This window comes from Rutidosis leptorrhynchoides, chromosome 5 (assembly GCF_046630445.1).
Source record: "Rutidosis leptorrhynchoides isolate AG116_Rl617_1_P2 chromosome 5, CSIRO_AGI_Rlap_v1, whole genome shotgun sequence".
Taxonomy (NCBI): Eukaryota; Viridiplantae; Streptophyta; class Magnoliopsida; order Asterales; family Asteraceae; genus Rutidosis; species Rutidosis leptorrhynchoides.
In genome coordinates, this window is record NC_092337.1 from 146,824,533 (window position 1) to 146,845,706 (window position 21,174).

Here is a 21,174-nt window from a genome sequence, read left to right on the forward strand (position 1 = left end):
ATCACTAGGTTTAGTGATTATGGAAGTGTTGGAACACTTTTAGGTGTGTTGGTTGACTAATTTTGACTTTGGGTCAAAATTAGGGTTTGGTGATGATTATGACCCAATTGTCGAATTAATAAGGTTTATAAACTTAAAATGGATTAGGTTGAAGCATAGAACCGAGTTAAATATGTTTTGGTGTCAAAACTTGCTAATGGCGTGATATTGACTTCTTATGGGTCAAATTAGGGTTTAAGTGTCATTTTGGGCAAGATAGGTATTTAACACCTATGATGGGGTTTAATTGGTGTATTAAGACCATTCTCACTTGTGTTAGTGATTATTGGTTAATTTTGGGCGCGGTTTGTACTTGGAAGTGCATTTGGGTCAAATTTGCACTAAGTGTCAAATTGGGTTGGTTTGTAAATCCAATCTAAGTGTGTTGTTGAATTTGTGATAATGGAATAGGTACTTTCCATTGACGAGTTGCAGATTATTCGGTAGCATTCTTCAAGGCGACAAGGTGAGTGTTAATATCCTATATACATATGTATGTGTAGGATGGGTGCGGGTCGGGTGAAGGGGTTCTCGGTTATAGAGCTCACTTCTCATATAGGTAGAATTGTTGGACTTGTGTATAGGTCCAATTGGCACGGTTGTGCATTTTGGTTGACTACCTTGGCGAGGTGCACACTTTGTGTGTACGTTATCACATGGGCGTGTGATGTGGACTTATATAACCCCAATGACGAAGGGTTAATATAGTGAGTGGAATAATTATATGTGTAGGTATATAATATATCTATTTGTGGTAGCGTGAAATGTGTAGTGTCGAGGTGTTAAGACACCACGTTTCACGTGACGAGTGAAGTGTCGAGGTGTTAGGATGCCACTCGGAGTGAAGCATCGAGGTGTTAAGATGCCACTCTAAGTAATTGACGGGTGAAGCATCGAGGTGTTAAGATGCCACTCGGGGTGAAGCATCGAGTTGTTAAGATGCCACCTAGGAGTGTAGTGTCGAGGTGTTAAGACACCACTCCGTAAAATAATGAGTGAAGCATCGAGGTGTTAAGATGCCACTCAGGGTGAAGTACCGAGGTGTTAAGGTGCCACCCTAGGGTTTAGTGATACGAGGTGTTAAGTATACTAAAGAATGTTATGAACATCGATGACTTATTTCGCGAAGTCATTCCCTTGCGAAGATTTGGTTAACCATGGTTATTGTGATGTAAGCCTAAGCAATTATGCTATTCGAGATATATATATATATATATATATTGTATACGTATAATGTTGTTTATATTAATGAATTGTTGTGATGTAGCTAACCCTCCGGGTGTGGCTTATTGGCGTTGTTCACATCGTCGTTGGTGAACTCACTTTATTTATTGTTAGCTTGTTGCTTAGTGATGTTACGGTATGCTTAGACTAGCTTGCCTTTATGCTTGGATGCTTCGGTATGCGGTATTTGATATTTGTGTGGCGTGTCCATTTTATACATATATATGTATGTAGTATGTTATCATTCACTAAGCCTTAGCTTACCCTCTCGTTGTTGACTTTTTTATAGATTGCATGGATGCGGAGGCTCGGGTAAGCGGGGACTAGTGGACTCGCGTAGTTGCTTTAGAAGGCTTGCTTTTGGATTGATTAGGATTGGGTAGCGTATCCCCAATCGCCATGCTCGACCTTTATTTTGTATTACAAATCATGTGGTTGAAAACTTGTATTTTCGTACGAAAGTCGTAAAACGGCCGATGTGGGCCCGGTCTTCGTAAAACTAATTTTATTAATGGAACGTGTTAGTTCTACATATATTAATGTATGGTTAAAAGCGTTTTGTCTAAATACATCGGGAAGTGGTCAAACATTTTCGCATTTCATGACTTTTTGGATAGGCCACTTTGGCGCGCCGCGCGGCCATATGGCGCGCCGCGCCATGTGCTGTACCAGCAAAATATTTTTTTTTTTGCATTATTGGTTGGTTAACGGGTTGGGTTGTTACAAGTGGTATCAGGGCATGGTCTAAGGGATTTAGGTGACTTGAGATAGGTGCCTAGACTTAGACTTGTGTGTGTGCTTAATTGTTGCGGGACTTGTAGGATTACGGGTCGGAATGGGTTTAGTTAGTGCCTTGTTTATAGATTGACTAACGTGTATATTAGTAATGCGGATATTATTAATATATTATTGTGATGTGATAATAATTCTCGCGTGTGTTTATATCACGTAGGATTTTGTTTGTGCTTTGTTTATGTTGCGGTTGCATATATCATCGAGCGAGGCGGTCGTTGTACTAACGAGCTGATACGGCGTGTATGCGTAATAAGGACTTGCAAACCTTATTACGGGTGCAAATCGTGTCTAGTAAGTGATGTACGACGAGTGTTTAGCAAGATGGGACGGTGTTGTGCGTGTGGTTTATACGTTCGTGATCTAATCGTTTGCATTCCTTAGAATGAAAACGGAAGATGGATGCGGAACTAGTGAGCCTATTCACGAAGGGAAGGATGAGTTAACGTTAAATATTGAGGCTGTGTTTGAACGATATGTCTCGATTTTCACCGGCAGAGTTAGAGAAGTAACCAAGGAGTTGGTCGAAGGACAAATGACGAAAGTGGTCCGAGACCAAGTGACTAAAGTTGTAAAGGAAGAGTTTGAAAAGAGGTTTCCCAAACCTCGAGGTAGCGATGATGAAGATGTACTTGCAAGGTTAGGATTACACGGTGCTCATGGTAAGAGGGCACGAAGTACGCCTGAAGGCGTCGGGAATGTGAAGAAGAAGAGTAAGAAGGGTTACAAGCTTACGTGCTTTAAGTGTGGGGAACGGGGTCATTTGGCACAAGATTGTATGGTAGTGCCTTTAGGCTCAATCAGGTGTTTCATTTGCCGGATGGAGGGACACCGGAAGTCAGAGTGTTCCGAATCGCATGACGATCTGGTTAGGAGGTTAGAGCGCGAATATATGATGGGAAGTGGAGCACGGAAGCCCAACAACGCTACATCAGGTACTTTTAGTACGAAATCATATGTCATTCGTTTGTAATAACATGCGGTATGTGCATAAGTCTTAGCTAAACTTTATTCTCCGTTGGAGATAATTTGTAGCAAGCGGGCGGTTTACGTTTATGGTTCCGGTTTGCTCTCAGCAGAGCGTATAAGTGGTGTGTTGTGCCTTGACTCTATGGTGTGAATCCTTGGGTGCTTAGGCATTTTGGTTGGTGTCGAGTTGTTTAGCTCGTTCGAGTGAGACCCTTAAGGTCTCAATTGTGTTGTGCATGTTATTGATATGGGTGACGTTCCTAATGGAAGTACCCTATGGTGACTTTGGATTGTCGGGCGAAGGGCGTAAGACTTGGCGTAACCAAGCATTCCTTAGTATTTGGGAAATGTCTCTACCAAGCCATGGAAATGAGTTTTGGTGTTCGGATGTTAGAGCGTGTTCGCTCTCGTGTTGAAGTTGATGAACCATGAGGTTCGATGAGTGGGATGAAACCCGAGAAATCGAGTGTTTTGGATCTCGATGTATGTTGGTAAAGGATTCTACGTGACGCGACATTAGGTGCCTCTTTTATACCTACTATCGTGGTGTTCGACTCCGATTGTGTTGCGGTTACATTGTACTTAGGGTACCGAAGTGAAACCCTTAGGTTCATGAGTGATCGGGTGAAATTCGACAAACTAAAGCAATTGGATGATTGCGAGTGTATAGTTCGTGTAATTTGTGGTACACTTTTCGTTCGAAATGTTCAAGGATAGGTTAGGATCCTTGGTATGCTCAAAGTTGGAGCAAGACATGGTGATGGGCCGTGCGAACCTAATCATTGGTAAAGTCTACCTTTGGTAGCATTGTACGGGTGTACGAGATGCGGTTATGGAACGTAATTCCAAGTGGAGGAGTTACACTCCCGCACGAGGAGGTTTTAGTGTGAGATTTCGGACAATGTTTTAGTAAACCGAAACTTGTGTCGGGACCTAGATTTGGTCGATTACGGTAGAGTACAATTTTGGTTAAATTGTACTTATGATTTTGGATTTGAATTATCACCAAGGTGGTAATGTGGTAAATATCGTTGAGAGATAATGGACGTGTTTGGCAAGCAAGGTGAAATCCCTCGGTTAAGGGATGTGTGTGTCGGATTCTCTTTTAGAGAATTATTGTTTTGTACCTATGTTTGATATAGGTGGTTCTTGCTCGATTGTGTGGATGGTTAGTGGTATCCGTTAGGGTTCACTATAGTGTAACAGAGTGCGATGTTGCACTACTCGTTGTTCGAGGCCAAAAGTACGTATGTGATTGGTGGAGCATGACCTTCGGGGTCCGCTGACTTCATCCGGTGTTGAGTGATCTATTGGTTGTTTTATACACCGATGGTGGGATCGTGAGGACCATGTTGTGTGATTAGTGATTGCGATAGCCGTGTTTCGCTCACGTGTTGTTACGGGTGTGACAATAGTCGATTTTGGACACCTTAGGATTAGCGTTGCCATAGTCGTTTTGGGTGCTTTTGGTTTTAGTCGTTGCTTATGATGTTAGGATAGTGGCGTATTGGTTGTATTGCGCACTACAAAGGATGTTTAGTGGTAAGAGTAATCCGTGAGGATTTATGTGGTTCGATCTTCAACGTTCGGATTGTTGACTTTAGGTTGAGACTTGGTCACTTTTAGCGTTGTCCGTGGTAAAGGTACGCTAAGGAATTTATATCTCGGTACGAGGTTGGTTGAGTTTTTCCCGATATGGGAAATTGAGCAGGTTTTAGTGCTCGGATTGTGGTTTTGATAAATCACGGTTGACGATTTTAGTTGTTAAAAGTGATCCATTGGGAAGAATTGTCTAGGAAAGTTCGTATTGGGACTTGAGTGAGGATCGTTGAGTAGGTCCGGATTGGTTAAGTGGAGAAGATCACGAGGACGTGATCGAGTTTAAGTGGGGGAGAGTTGTAAGACCCAAATATTTATTGTACATAATGTATTTATGGTGTACGATGCGTGTATGAAGTTTACGTGTTGCTTGCTCGAACGCCGAAGGAAACTGGACGTTGTCTGAAGTGACAAGGTGTGTACGTATCCTTTCAACCCCAAATAAAGTTTGTGTTGATGTTCCAAAGCCTTACCATTGGAAAGGAAATCTTATCACGTTTCCAACGATATTTGATTCATCGAAAACGGAGCTACGGTCAAAAAGTTATAGCCAAAACAAGAAACTGAAAATTGACCTGAAGGTTGGAGCGGAGCTCCACATTTTGGCGCGGCGCGCCGAACCCGTCTGATGCAATTTTCAGCCTTTTTAAAAGGTCTAAATGAGGGGTACTTTGGTCTTTTCACTTGGGGTCGGTTTGGGGTCATCAAAACTGATCCATTGATCAGTTTGGATCACATCTCACTCATCAAACACTCCCATCCTCAAACCCTAGAGTGAGATTGAGTTCTAGTGAGAGAGAACTCCATTTGGAGAAGAAGGAAGTTGTTTCGGGTCAAACCTCAAGCATTAAAGTTGTTCGACTCGTCAACGGCATCATTTTGGCGGTATAGGTAAGTTCTAACTCCGAATTTCATTGTTGATTTTTCTATTCAAAGTTAGGGTTTGAACTTGATTTGTTGATAAACCCATTTAGACTCATGAAGTGGGTTTAGTGATGCTAGTAATCGGGTTTATTGTTAGTGTTGGTGAATTTTGGGTTGGTGAACAAATTGGCCTTGATTAGGACTTGTAATTGGGTTAATCACTAGGTTTAGTGATTATGGAAGTGTTGGAACACTTTTAGGTGTGTTGGTTGACTAATTTTGACTTTGGGTCAAAATTAGGGTTTGGTGATGATTATGACCCAATTGTCGAATTAATAAGGTTTATAAACTTAAAATGGATTAGGTTGAAGCATAGAACCGAGTTAAATATGTTTTGGTGTCAAAACTTGCTAATGGCGTGATATTGACTTCTTATGGGTCAAATTAGGGTTTAAGTATCATTTTGGGCAAGATAGGTATTTAACACCTATGATGGGGTTTAATTGGCGTACTAAGACCATTCTCACTTGTGTTAGTGATTATTGGTTAATTTTGGGCGCGGTTTGTACTTGGAAGTGCATTTGGGTCAAATTTGCACTAAGTGTCAAATTGGGTTGGTTTGTAAATCCAATCTAAGTGTGTTGTTGAATTTGTGATAATGGAATAGGTACTTTCCATTGACGAGTTGCAGATTATTCGGTAGCATTTTTCAAGGCGACAAGGTGAGTGTTAATATCATATATGCATATGTATGTGTAGGATGGGTGTGGGTCGGGTGAAGGGGTTCTCGGTTATAGAGCTCACTTCTCATATAGGTGGAATTGTTGGACTTGTGTATAGGTCCAATTGGCACGGTTGTGCGTTTTGGTTGACTACCTTGGCGAGGTGCACACTTTGTGTGTACGTTATCACATGGGCGTGTGATGTGGACTTATATAACCCCAATGACGAAGGGTTAATATAGTGAGTGGAATAATTATATGTGTAGGTATATAATATATCTATTTGTGGTAGCGTGAAATGTGTAGTGTCGAGGTGTTAAGACACCACGTTTCACGTGATGAGTGAAGTGTCGAGGTGTTAGGACGCCACTCGGAGTGAAGCATCGAGGTGTTAAGATGCCACTCTAAGTAATTGACGGGTGAAGCATCGAGGTGTTAAGATGCCACTCGGGGTGAAGCATCGAGGTGTTAAGATACCTCCTAGGGGTGTAGTGTCGAGGTGTTAAGACACCACTCCGTAAAATAATGAGTGAAGCATCGAGGTGTTAAGATGCCACTCAGGGTGAAGTACCGAGGTGTTAAGGTGCCACCCTAGGGTTTAGTGATACGAGGTGTTAAGTATACTAAAGAATGTTATGAACATCGATGACTTGTTTCGCGAAGTCATTCCCTTGCGAAGATTTGGTTAACCATGGTTATTGTGATGTAAGCAATTATGCTATTCGAGATATATATATATATATATATATATATATATATATATATATATATTGTATACGTATAATGTTGTTTATATTAATGAATTGTTGTGATGTAGCTAACCCTCCGGGTGTGGCTTATTGGCGTTGTTCACATCGTCGTTGGGGAACTCACTTTATTTATTGTTAGCTTGTTGCTTAGTGATGTTACGGTATGCTTAGACTAGCTTGCCTTTATGCTTGGATGCTTCGGTATGCGGTATTTGATATTTGTGTGACGTGTCCATTTTATACATATATATGTATGTAGTATGTTATCATTCACTAAGCGTTAGCTTACCCTCTCGTTGTTGACTTTTTATAGATTGCATGGATGCGGAGGCTCGGGTAAGCGGGGACTAGTGGACTCGCGTAGTTGCTTTAGAAGGCTTGCTTTTGGATTGATTAGGATTGGGTAGCGTATCCCCAATCGCCATGCTCGACCTTTATTTTGTATTACAAATCATGTGGTTGAAAACTTATATTTTCGTACGAAAGTCGTAAAACGGCCGATGTGGGCCTGGTCTTCGTAAAACTAATTTTATTAATGGAACGTGTTAGTTCTACATATATTAATGTATGGTTAAAAGCGTTTTGTCTAAATACGTCGGGAAGTGGTCAAACATTTTCGCATTTCATGACTTTTTGGACATGCCACTTTGGCGCGCCGCGCAGCCATATGGCACGCCGCGCCATGTGCTGTACCAGCAAAATATTTTTTTTTTGCGTTATTGGTTGGTTAATGGGTTGGGTTGTTACAAAAAACCTACCAATCGGCCAAATTCGTCAATCAACAAAACTAGAGGATCACATTCACTGTCAGACATGTCCCCGAACCTTGACGAAGTTAGCTCAATCCTAAGGCTACGGAAGAAAACTGATCCCGGATCATTCTAATAAGGTACCTCTTTGTGACTTTTAAAAATTGTTTACAATGAAGATTCTATCTCTTAATATTAGAGGTTTAGGGCTAGAAGACAAAAATAAAACAAATTGGTTTAGAAAACTTTGTAACATAGAAAACCGAATGTCATAGAATTACACGAAACCAAATGTAGAAGTTTCCCTGAAATCTGGATTGAAAAAATATGGGGAAACAATGGGCATAAATTCGCTGTTAAAAACTTTATGGAAAACTCTGGCGGAATCTTAACGGTTTGGAACACAAACATTTTTACTACTAACCATTTTGTTGAACGTGAATCTTTTGTTGCGATAAAAGGAAAGTGGAAAGGTGCAGGTACCGACTTGATCTTACTTAATATTTACAGTCCACACATAGATGAAGGAAAAAAGAAAATGTGAGATGAATTAAACGATGTTATGAGTAACGATAATGCAATGTGGATTCTATTGGGAGACTTCAATGAGGTGAGATTCAATTCGGAAAGAGAAAACACGGAGTTTATTGAAAGCAGAGCAGTCATGTTTAATGACTTCATCAAAAAGAATGACCTTATTGACATTCCGCTTGGTGGTTGAATTTATACAAGAATAAGTGATAATGGATTAAAATTTAGCAAAATAGATAGATTCTTGATATCAAAAAATTGCTTTCAACAGTGGCCGAATCTTAGTGCTTTGTTTCTTGATAAAAAATATTTGGATCATTGTCCGATCATTCTGAAAGATTGCAATGTTGATATCTGACCTAAACCCGTTACAATGTAAGACCCTGTTTCCTGTTTCAGTTATGTGGGACACCGTCCAAGAAGTGGGACGACGTCCAGTAGAGAAGGACTGGACGCCGTCCAGAAAGTAGGACGTCGTCCAAATGGTCTGACGGGCCAGCTGTTGGTTTTGTTTTAAAAAGGGGCAAATTGGTAAATTCACTTGGGTATCAGTTTGGTGGCCACAAAACTGATCCATTGGCCATCTTATCCTCATTTCACCTCTTTTCACTCACACACTTGTTTCTAGAGAGAGAGGAAGGGTTTAGAGAGAGAGAGAGAGAGAGAGAGAGAGAGAGAGCTTGATTTGGAGAGGAAGGAGTCGGATTCTCGCAAAAGCTCGGGCTCTAAAGTTGTTCATCTCATTCCTAGCTACGTTGTGATAGTATTAGTAAGTTCAAACTCTGAATTTCATTTGTTAGATTTGATGTTCAAGTTAGGGTTTGAGCTTGATTAGTTATGAAACCCTTTTAGATGATGAAGTGGGTTTGTGGTGACTAGTTATTCTTGTCACTTGGCGGGTTTTGGGTTGGTTAACGTTTTGGCCATGATTAGGCTTTGATAATGGGTATAATCACTAGTGTTAGTGATTATGGAAGTGTTGGAACCCATTTGGGGGTATTTGGTTGATTAATTTTGAAATGGGTCAAAGTTAGGGTTTATGTGTCACATTGGGCAAGACGAGTGTTTAACACTTGTGTTTGGGTTTAATTGGCGTATTAGGACCATTCTCACTCATATTAGTGATTATTGGTTGGTTTGGACGTGGTTTGGTGCTTGGAAGTGCAATGGGTCGAAATTGCACCAAGTGTCGATTTGAGTTGGTTTGTAAATCCACTCTAAGTGTGTTGTTTATATTGTGATAATGGAATAGGTACTTTCCATTGGCTTGTTGCGGATTTCGGTTGCATTCATCAAAGACGACAAGGTGAGTGTTAATATCCTATGTACATATGTATGTGTAGGATGGGTGCGGGTCGGGTGAAGTGGTTTTCGGTTATAGAGCTCACTTCACATATAGGTAGATTTGATGTACTTGTGTAATAGGTCCAATTGGCACGGTTGTGCGTTTTGGTTGACCACCTTTGGCGAGGTGCACACTTTGTGTGTACGATATCACATATGTTTGTGATGTGGATTATACAACCCCAATGGCGAAGGGTTAGTATTGAGTTGTGATTGGAGAAGTGGATCACGTGTGGATGCAGATTCATGATGACGCGTGTAGTTTCGGTCATCTTATTGAGAAAGTGAGTCTCGTGTATTTCGGATTCACGATGACACATGTAGTTTGGTCATCTTATTGAGGTAGTGATCTCGTGTGGTTGCGGATTCACTAAGGCTCGTGTAGTTCGGCCAACCTCGATGTTGTTGTAGTATTGAAGATAGTAATCTCGTGTGGATACGGATCTACTAAGGCTCGTGTAGTTCGACCAATCTTCATTATGGTATTTGGGTTCGGTATACGGGTTAAGGGGTTAACCTTGGGCGGTCTACGCCTTGTTGTATATTGTTGTGTTATTGTGATGTTGCTAACCCTCTGGGTATAGCTTGTTGGAATCTGTTCATAGCGTCGTTGGTGAAATTACTTGATGATTATTAGCTTGTTGTATAGCGGGTGAACGGTATGCTTAGTTAGTTGCCTTATACTTGGATTATCCGGTATGTGTTATTGGATTATTCGTGTAGCGTGTTCATTTTATGCATATATATGTATGTAGTATATTCTCACTCACTAAGCTTTAGCTTAACCTCTCGTTGTTTACATATTTATAGATTTGCATGGAGACGGTGGCTCGGGTAAGCATGGGGACTAGTAGACCCGCGTAGGTTTCTTTAGAAGGCTTGCTTTTGGATTCGATTAGGATTGGGTAGCGTATCCCCAATCACCATGCTCGGTTTATATTCTGTATTAAAACTAAAATGAGTCAAAATGGTCACTTGACGTAATTTGGGTCGATGTGGGCCCGGTGTTGTAAAAAACCGATTTTACTGTGGGAATCTCTTAATTATAATTATATTATTGTATTATGAAAACCGTTTGGTTCAAAAGTGTCGGGAAGCGGGTTTTTCGCTCGCGTGTATTTTTAAAACTGATCAGTAAGTTTTAGTTCATTTGGACGCCATCCAAGGCTCTTGGACGCTGTCCTGTCTTTTAATACTGGACGCCGTCCAGATAACTGGACGCCGTCCAGATGCACACTTTCAGAAACTTTCTTTAATAGGCGTGATTTTGGTCGGATAACGGGTTCGGTCATTACAAGTGGTATCAGAGCATGGTCTAAGGGATTTAGGTGACTTGAGATAGGCGCCTAGACTTAGACTTTTTGTGTGTGCTTATTTGTTGCGGGACTTGTAGGTGTACGGGTCGGAATGGGAACTTGGTTAGTGCCTTAGCGTGTAAGTGAACTAACTAGGGTATTGGCTTGTGTTGTGACACTATTCTTGCGTGTGTTTATGTCGCGTAGGATATTTGGTTGTGTTGTTTATATCATCGAGTGAGGCGGTTGTTGTACAAACAAGTTGATACGGCGTGTGTGCGTAATAAGGACTTGCAAACCGTATTACGGGTGCAAATCGTGTCTAACAAGTGATGTACCACGAGTGTTGAGCAAGATGGGGCGGTGTTGTGCGTGTGGTTTTATACGTTCGTGGACTAATCGTTTTGCATTCTTTAGAATGACGACGCGAAACGAGAGCGAGACGAATGATAAGGAGTTTAACGCTAGAGTTGCGACCGCCGTTGCGGAGCAAATGGGTGCGTTTCAAGAAGAAATGGATAGGAAGTATTCCGAATTTCGGAGTAGTAGTGAAATGGAGCGTTGTCTTAAGAGCTTCATGAGGACTAAACCTCCGATGTATGACGGGAAACCGGATCCTTTGGTAAGCACAACTTGGATCTCGGATGTCGAAGGGTGTTTTCGCACTATTGAATGCCCTCCAGAGAAGATGACAAGACTCGCTACTAGCTTGTTGCGGGGTAGGGCGAAGGATTGGTTGGATGGTAAGATTGATCTTATCGGTGGAGAAGCGTTTATGGGGTTATCGTGGGACGATTTTAAGAAGGAATTCTTCGAGGAGTTCCGGACTTCAGCCGATTTGTCGGAAATGCGTAATGAGTTGCGAAATTTACAACAAGGATCTATGAACTTGAATACTCTCAAGACGACCTTTATGGCGAAGGCTCGTTTTTGCCCGGAGTATATTGGGAATGATCATATGTTGATGGAAGATTTCTATCGAACATTGAATGATGACTTGCAGGGCAAGATTAGTGTTGGTCAAGTGAACTCGTTTGCAGAGTTATTCAACATGGTTAGGGGTTTTGAGTAGTATTCGCGATCGAAGATTGGTGAACCTTCAAGTGAGAGAAGGGTTGTTTCGTATGGTGCTCCAAGTAAGAGGACTAAGGGTCCGAGTGTGAGCACGGGTGGTACACGGACGGATATATCAGATTCTAGTGCGTCTAGGTGTTACAATTGTGGTGTGAGGGGTCACAAGTCTTGGGAATGTTCGGTGCCAAAGGGTGATGGCACGGTGTGCTTCAATTGCTAAGAGGAAGGACATCGTAAGTAGGAGTGTCCCTAGTTAGCAGGGACGGGTACGGAAAGGAGACGTTAAGGTATGTTTCGTTTTAATAAATATGTCCTTTGATTATTTATTTTGTGCCGATGAGTTCAGGTTTGTTGAATGCATTGCGTTGTGCATATTTTGCTATGAGTGACGTTCCTAATGGAATTACCCTACGGTGGCGTTTGGATTTACGGATGAAGGGCATAAGACTTGGTGCAACCAAGCGTTCCTTAGTGTTGGGAAATGTTTCTACCAAGCCATGGGTATGGGCTTTGGTGTTCGGTTGTTAGGGCGTGTTCGCTCTCGTGTTGAAGTTGATGAACCGTGTGGCTCGTCGGGTGGGTGAAACCCTTGAGGTCGAGTGTTTGATCTCGATGTGTGTTGATAATGGAGTCTATGTGACGCAATATTAGGTACCTCTTTCATACCTACTAGCATGGTATTCGACTTTGATGGTGTTGCGGTTACATTGTACTTAGGGTACCGGAGAGAAACCCTTAGGTACATGAGTGACTAGGTGGAAATTTGACAAGCTAGAGCAATCGGAAGATTGCAAGATTAAAGTTTGTGTAAATTGTGGTGAACTCTTCGTTCGAAGTGTTTAAGGATAGGTTAAAATCCTTCGTGTGCTCAAGGATAGGGCAAGGTATTGTGAAGTGTATATCATGGGGTACCTTTATCTCGATGATGTGGTTATGGAACGGAGTCTAAGTGAGGGAGTTTAAACTCTCGCACGAAGATGATTTAGTGTATTGATATTGGATGATGCTCGTATGGATTCGGAGCTAGTATTGAGACCTACGTTGGTCGATTGTGGTAAAAGTACAATTTGGAATAAATTGTACTTATGGTTAGATTTGAATTATCACCGAAGTGGTAATGTGGTGAATCTCGTTGAGAGATAATAGGCGTATTTAACGAGCAAGGTGAAATCCCTCGGTTAAGGGATGTGCGTGTCGGATTCTCTTCTAGAGAATGGTTGTGTTGTGCCTATGTGTGATATAGGTGGTTCTTGCTCGATTGCGATGGCATTGTGTACACGTACGTATGATGCGTGTGCAAGGATTTCCAAGTGAGTGGAATAATGTATTTATTTGTGTAGCGTGGAATGTGGGATAGTCGAGATGTTCAAGACACCACATTCTACGTAACGAGTGGAATTGTCATGGTGTTTAAGACACCACTCATTGGTTTGATTGACATATGGAATTGTCACGGTGTTCAAGACACCACATTGTCATGAGGGTGAGTTAGTCGCGGTGTTTAAGACATCACCAGAGGGATTAGTGATTACGCGGCGTATGTACACTAATGGATGGTTAGTGTAATCCGTTAGGATTCACTATGGCGTAGCAGTGCGCGATGTTACGCTACTCGTTGTGTGGGGCCAAAAGAGCGTGTGATTGGTGAGTTATGACCGTTAACGTGGTCCGCTACCTTCATCATGGGAGTAGTGTTATATCGGTATGGTATAACGTTATCGGGAAATGCGAGTACCGATGGGGAATGAGAGTACCATTCCTGTGTTGAGATTTGGGAGGTGGATCACGTGTGGATGCGGATTCACGGTGACGCGTGTAGTTTGGTCATCTTATTGTGGAAATGAGTCTCGTGTAGTTCGGATTCACAATGACTCGTGTGGATGCGGTCATTATATTGAGGAAGGGAGTCTCGTGTAGTTTGGATTCACAATGACACGTGTGGATGCGGTCATTCTTTTGGGATAGTGATTCTCGTGTAGTTCGGATTCACTAGGGCGCGTGTAGTTCGGCCAATCCCGATTGTTGTTGCGATGGAGGTGGTGAGTCGCGTGTGTTTGCGGATTCACTAAGGCGCGTGTAGTTTCGGCCAGCCTTCATGTTGATTGGATTTGTGAACTATTGGTTGTTTTATACACCAATGGTGGGGTCGTGAGGACCATGTTATGTGATTAGTGATGCGATAACCGTGTTTCGCTCACATGTTGTTACGGGTGTGACAATAGTCGATTTTGTACACCTTGGGATTAGCGTTGCCATAGTCGTTTTGGGCGCTAGCGGTTTTAGCCGTTGCTTATGATGTTACGATATTTGCGTATTGGTCGTATTGCGCACTATAAGGGATGTTAAGTTGTAAGGATTATCCGTAAGGATTCGTTTTTATTCGGTCTTTATCGTTCGGGTTGTTGACCTTAGGTTGAGACTTTGTTGCTTTTAGCATTGTACTTGGCAAGGGTACGCTAAGGGATTGATATCTCGGTTCGAGATTGGTTGAGCTTTCCCGATGTGAGGGATTGAGCAAGATTTTGGTGCTCGGATTTGTGGATTTGATAAATCGCGGATGACGATTTAGTTGTTAAGGGTGATTCATTGAGAAAAGTTTCCTAGGAAAGTCGGATTGGGACACATGTTGAGGACCGTTGAGTGTGGTCCGTTCGGTTAAGTGGCACAGATCACGAGGACGCGATCATGTTTAAGTGGGGGAGAGTTGTAAGACCCTGTTTCCTATTTCAGTTATGTGGGATGCCGTCCAAGAAGTGGGACGCCGTCAGTAGAGAAGGACTGGATGCCGTTCAGAAAGTGGGACGCCGTCTAAATGGTCTGACGGGCCAACTGTTGGTTTTGTTTTAAAAAGGGGCAAATTGGTAAATTTACTTGGGTGTCAGTTTGGTGGCCACAAAACTGATCCATTGGCCATCTTATCCTCATTTCACCTCTTTTCACTCACACATTTGTTTCTAGAGAGAGAGGAAGGGTTTAGAGAGAGAGAGAGAGCTTGATTTGGAGAGGAAGGAGTCAGATTCTCGCAAAAGCTCGGGTTCTAAAGTTGTTCATCTCGTTCCTAGCTACGTCATGGTAGTATTGGTAAGGTCAAACTCCGAATTTCATTTGTTAGATTTGATGTTCAAGTTAGGGTTTGAGCTTGATTAGTTGTGAAAACCTTTTAGATGATGAAGTGGGTTTGTGGTGACTAGTTATTCTTGTCACTTGGCAGGTTTTGGGTTGGTTGACGTTTGGCCATGATTAGGCTTTCATAATGGGTATAATCACTAGTGTTTGTGATTATGGAAGTGTTGGAACCCATTTGGGGGTATTTGGTTGATTAATTTTGAAATGGGTCAAAATTAGGGTTTATGTGTCAAATTGAACAAGAAGAGTGTTTAACACTTGAGTTCGGGTTTAATTGGCATATTAGGACCATTCTCACTCGTGTTAGTGATTATTGGTTGGTTTGGACGCGGTTTGATGCTTGGAAGTGCAATGGGTCGAAATTGCACCAAGTGTCGATTTGAGTTGGTTTGTAAATCCACTCAAAGTGTGTTGTTTGTATTGTGATAATGGAATAGGTACTTTCCATTGGCATGTTTCGGATTTCGATTGCATTCACCAAAGACGACAAGGTGAGTGTTAATATCCTATGTACATATGTATGTGTAGAATGTGTGCGGGTCGGGTGAAGTGGTTTTCGGTTATAGAGCTCACTTCACATATAGGTAGATTTGATGGACTTGTGTAATAGGTCCAATTGGCAGGGTTGTGCGTTTTAGTTGACCACCTTTGGCAAGGTGCACACTTTGTGTGTACGATATCACATATGCTTGTGATGTGGATTATACAACCCCAATGGCGAAGGGTTAGTATTGAGTTGTGATTGGAGAAGTGGATCACGTGTGGATGCGGATTCATGATGACGCGTGTAGTTTCGGTCATCTTATTGAGGCAGTGATCTCGTGTGGTTGCAGATTCACTAAGGCTGGTGTATTTCGGCCAACCTCGATGTTGTTGTGGTATTGAAGATAGTAATCTCGTGTGGATGCGGATCTACTAAGGCTCGTGTAGTTCGGCCAATCTTCATTTTGGTATTTGGGTTCGGTATACGGTTTAAGGGGTTAACCTTGGGCGGTTTAAACCTTGTTGTATATTGTTGAGTTATTGTGATGTAGCTAACCCTCCGGGTGTAGCTTGTTGGAATATGTTCATAGCGTCGTTGGTGAACGTACTTGATGATTATTAGCTTGTTGTATAGCGGGTGAACGGTATGCTTAGTTAGTTGCCTTATACTTGGATGCTCCGGTATGTGTTATTTGATTATTCGTGTGGCGTGTCCATTTTATGCATATATATGTATGTAGTATATTCTCACTCACTAAGCTTTAGCTTAACCTCTCGTTGTTTACATTTTTATAGATTTGCATGGAGACGGTGGCTCGGGTAAGCGTGGGGACTAGTGGACTCGCGTAGGTTGCTTTAGAAGGCTTGCTTTTGGATTCGATTAGGATTGGGTAGCGTATCCCCAATCACCATGCACGGTTTATGTTTTGTATTAAAACTAAAATGGTTCGAAATGGTCACTTGACGTAATTTGGGTCGATGTGGGCCCGGTGTTGTAAAAACCTGATTTTAATGTGGGAATCTCTTAATTATAATTATATTATTGTATTGTGAAAACCGTTTGGTTCAAAAGTGTCGGCAAGCGGGATTTTCGCTCGCGTGTATTTGTAAAACTGATCAGTAAGTTTTATTTCATTTGGACGCCGTCCAAGGCTCTTGGATGCTGTCCTGTCTTTCAATACTGGACGCCGTCCAGATAACTGGACGCCGTCCAGATGCAGAGTTTCAGAAAATTTCTTTAATAGGCGTGATTTTGGTCGGATAACGGGCTGGGTCGTTACATACAATCTTTGACGAGTGGCTTAAACACAAGGAAGCACATGACATAATCAAGAAGGCGTGGGAAATCAAGGTAAATAGCTATAAGCCTGATTTCAATTTTCGTGACAATTTGAAAAACCTCAAGCTTGAACTGCGAAAACGGTTCTCCACATCACAATGCATTCTAAAAGCTGAAATTGAAAAATTAATAAAAGCTATTAACGAGTGGGAAATCAAAGCTGAGACATCAAACCCGGATGAGAACTCTAGGAAACAGTGGATAAAAAACCGCGAAACACTTATGCTTAAAGAAAAATCACAAATTGAAATGTTAAAATAAAAATCGAGATTCAAGTGGGCTCTAGAAGGAGATGAAAACATTAACTTTTTTCACTCGGTTATTCGGAGACGACAAAACAAGAACAACATTCTTGGTGTTAACGTAGCGGGTATATGGTCAACATCCCCTTCGGACATCAAAGTTGAGGCTAGATCACACTTCCTTTCAATATTCAAAAAGGCAGGATCGGTCAAGTACAAACTATCCGATTGAGACGTAACCAAAATCGATGCTCAAATGGCAGATAATCTTGAAATAATGTTTAATGAGCAGGAAACGTTGGTGTCCATCAAACGTTGCAGCAGTGATAAGGCCCCGAGACCAGACGGATTTAACTTGTTATTCTACACCAAGTATTGGGAAATCATAAAAGATGACCTCCTAAAATCGTTGAATTGGTTCTGGAAATCAGGTAACATCTTCAACGGGTGCAACACATCCTTCATCACCCTCATCCCCAAGGTAAACGACCCACTAAAATATTCTCACTACCGGACCATTAGTCAAATAATGAGTTATTATAAAATTCTCTCGAAAATCATTGCAAATAGAATTCGAAAAATAATCCCTAGACTAATCGGGCAAGGACAAAGCGCTTTTATATGTGACCGAAACATACTTGATGGTGTTCTTATCGCACTTGAAACGCTTGATGACCTAAAGTTAAAAAAACAAAAAAGTTTTATTTTTAAAGTTGATTTTGAAAAAGCATTTGATTGTATTAATTGGGATTTTTTTTCCGACATCATGCGTTTCATGGGTTTTGGGGCAAATGGATAAAATGGGTCCTATATTGTCTTAACTCGACCTCAATATCCGTTCTTGCAAATGGATCGCCTACCGACCAATTTTTCTCCAAAAGAGGAGTTAGACAAGGCGACCTATTATCTCCGTTCCTTTTCATTATCGCAAGTGAGGGTTTAAACTACCTCCTTAATATGGCCATTAATGGTGTATCCTATCGTATACACACATAAAAGGCATAATAGTTGCATAAAAATAGCATCAGGAAGGCTGGAAACAACAGTTCTGTAGAGTTATCCGTCTAGCGTTCTCCGCTGTATAGGCTGCTCCGTCATGCGTAAGCCCTGAAGGCTGCCTAGCGCATAAGCCCTGGCCGGAGAGCGCTGCATTTAGCATAAATTTCGGAGCACATGTAACAGAACGTATCATCATTCGACACGTGTCCCCAAACAAATCTGGTAGATCTGACACTATAAATAGACCCCTTGGGTCGTCATTTTACACAGGTTCAGATATTCTGACAACTTTGAGAGCTGAGACTTCACTTCTCTTTCTCTCTCTACTTTCTCTCACTAGAAGTCATCCGACTAGCACTCTTATGCTCTACGGACGACAGATTGATTAAGCCACCCCACAAGTTTCTACACTTGTGAACCGGGTCTGCAGGGATTATTTCCCGAGGGTAAAAATCAATCGGCAACACTCCGCCCTCCTAAAAGCTAGATCACTTCTAGTCTCTTGTTGACATACTAAGCCTTACCTCATAAGGAAATAGGTGTTAACAATGGCGCCATCCACTAATGCAAAGAACACACGAAACGGAAAAGGAACGAAAGCAGCTGAAGCTACATTTCTACTTGAAGCAGTCAATCCTCCATCAACTGATGACATGGTCACTGTTGAAGATGTACCTATTTCACCACTAGATGGTACGATTGAAGAAACAGTTGCTGAAACTACAGAGAGGCTTAAACATTTGGCAACTAATTCGGAGAAAAGGCCAGTAATCGAAGAAGCGACAGCTAAAAGTGCAGAAAGACTTCCAAATTTTGTTACTAATCCAGAGCGATGACCATTGATGCAGCCACGGCGATGTCCGTCATTTATACCTTTTCGGCGGATGGCGGATGGCAAAGACAAGCAGATAATGAAAAGGCAATCTATATCAAAGTACAAGTTATCCAGGCTACTTGACAAGCTGGGCAGTCTTATTGATGATTCTGGGGATGATAATGACCTGAGTTGTGATAATAATGACTCTGATGATGAAATTGACAAAGATGAGTTCATGTCAGAAAAGCAGGCAGTGTTGCTTTTAAATGACATTCTTAAGCAGACAGCTCCAGCAAAATACAAGCAACGCTTAGCGCAGCCCGCCGTCCGTGCTGTGGCTGTGGACAACTTTTTTGCCCTCATTACTGGAGAACAAGCCACCAAGCCACCAGCGATGGCAGAATCAACGCAGTGTTTCATTGATCGAATTGCTAATTATCCATTGCCCAGAAATCTTGCTATACTAGCAATTGGAGTTTATGATGGTACAACGGATCCGGAAGATTTTCTGACTATGTTTGAAGGTGTTATGAGGTTGCAGCATTGGGAGGATGAAACTGTGTGCCATATGTTTCCTATGGTATTGCAGAAAATGGCACGCGAATGGTTTGCTAGTTTGCCACCAAGGAGTATTACCAGTTTTCTTGATTTGAGAGCAAAATTTGTGATGCAATACCAAAATCTACGGAGCTGTACTCTGACACATCTTGATGCACACGAGATCACAATGCATCATAACGAATCTTTGAGCAATTTTATGAAGCGTTATACACTTGAAGCACAGAAGATTCCTGATTGTCCAGAATCACAGCTTGTATCTGGTTTCATTTTCTATTTGGACCAACGACGGTTTAGTGCACTTGTTCATGCATTACGGTATGACTTGCCAAAAACATTGCATCAAGCTTTGGAGGTTGCACAGAGGCATGTTCGAGCTGGTGAGCGTGGGTTGAAAAAGTTTGATACTGGCAGTAGTAGCAAGCCACACAACGGAGGACGGTATTTTGACAGAAATCAGAGAAGGAATAACAATTCAAATGGAGGATGGAGAGGAAACAATCACCCTAATGATTTTCACCACAACAGAAAGCCAATAGAAAGGCACCCGTTGATTATGGCGCTTACCAAAACTCCGAAAGAGATCCTCTTCACTGAACCAATCCGGACCACTTTCAATGCTCCAGCACCTATGGAAGAAAGGGAGGGTCCAAAGAGTGAGTTGTGGTGCGATTTCCATGAGGCATGGGGCCATGATACGGACAATTGCAAATCTTTGATGAGGGAAATCATAGCGAAAATCAAGGCAAGAGAATTGAATCATTTGTTGCCTGGCAAGCAGTACAGGAGGAATGATCCTCGCAGGAAATTTGCGTGGCAAAGGAATGATGGTAGCAGAGGACGCCGTGGAGAGAACAGAAGAGAGCAGCAGGGCGGAAGAGATAATCGGAACCAACCGCAGTACGGAGAATGGATCGCAGAGCGTGAGACAACTCCAGAAGTTGTAATCAGGATGGTTTGGATTAACGATGGTCATTATGAAGAAGGTGAATCATCAAACAGCAATTTGGACAGCTGGAGATATGCCCCAATTATCTTTCAGCCAATTCAGAATTGGGCGTTGTCCGTCCAACCAGTGATCATTTCAGCAGAGATAGCAAATAAGTTTGTCAATTGTATCTACACAGATACAGGAAGTGAAGCTGACATCATCTACTGGCATTGTTTGAGAACTTTTCCAAGGCATTTGCAGAGTAGAGCTAGGCAAACGAGGTTGAAAGTTTCTGGACTAACAGGAGCACCGATAAATGCCATGGGGCAGATTCGTTTGGAAGTTGTTATGGGCACATTCTCATTGTTGAGAACGGAAACAATTGATTTCACAATCATAGATGGCAATTCTCGTTTTAATGTCCTTTTTGGAAGAACAGCTTTGGCTAAGTTTGGGGCAATAACATCGACGGCCCATGCAGAGGTCAGATTCCCCACTCCAAATGGAGTCGCAGCCATACATTCACAGTATGTGCAGCCAACAAGGGAAAGATCAACGTTTGCAAATGGGCCAGAAGGCAGAATGAATCAGAGAAGGCGTGATAGGTTATTCAGCGAGGAAGAAGTTCAGGAGTTTTTATTTCGTAAGCAAATGTGAAGGCCGGACAGCGCTGGGCGCTCGGCATATGAAGAAGCAATTTGTCAACAAGTTATCAAGAACAGTGTTTA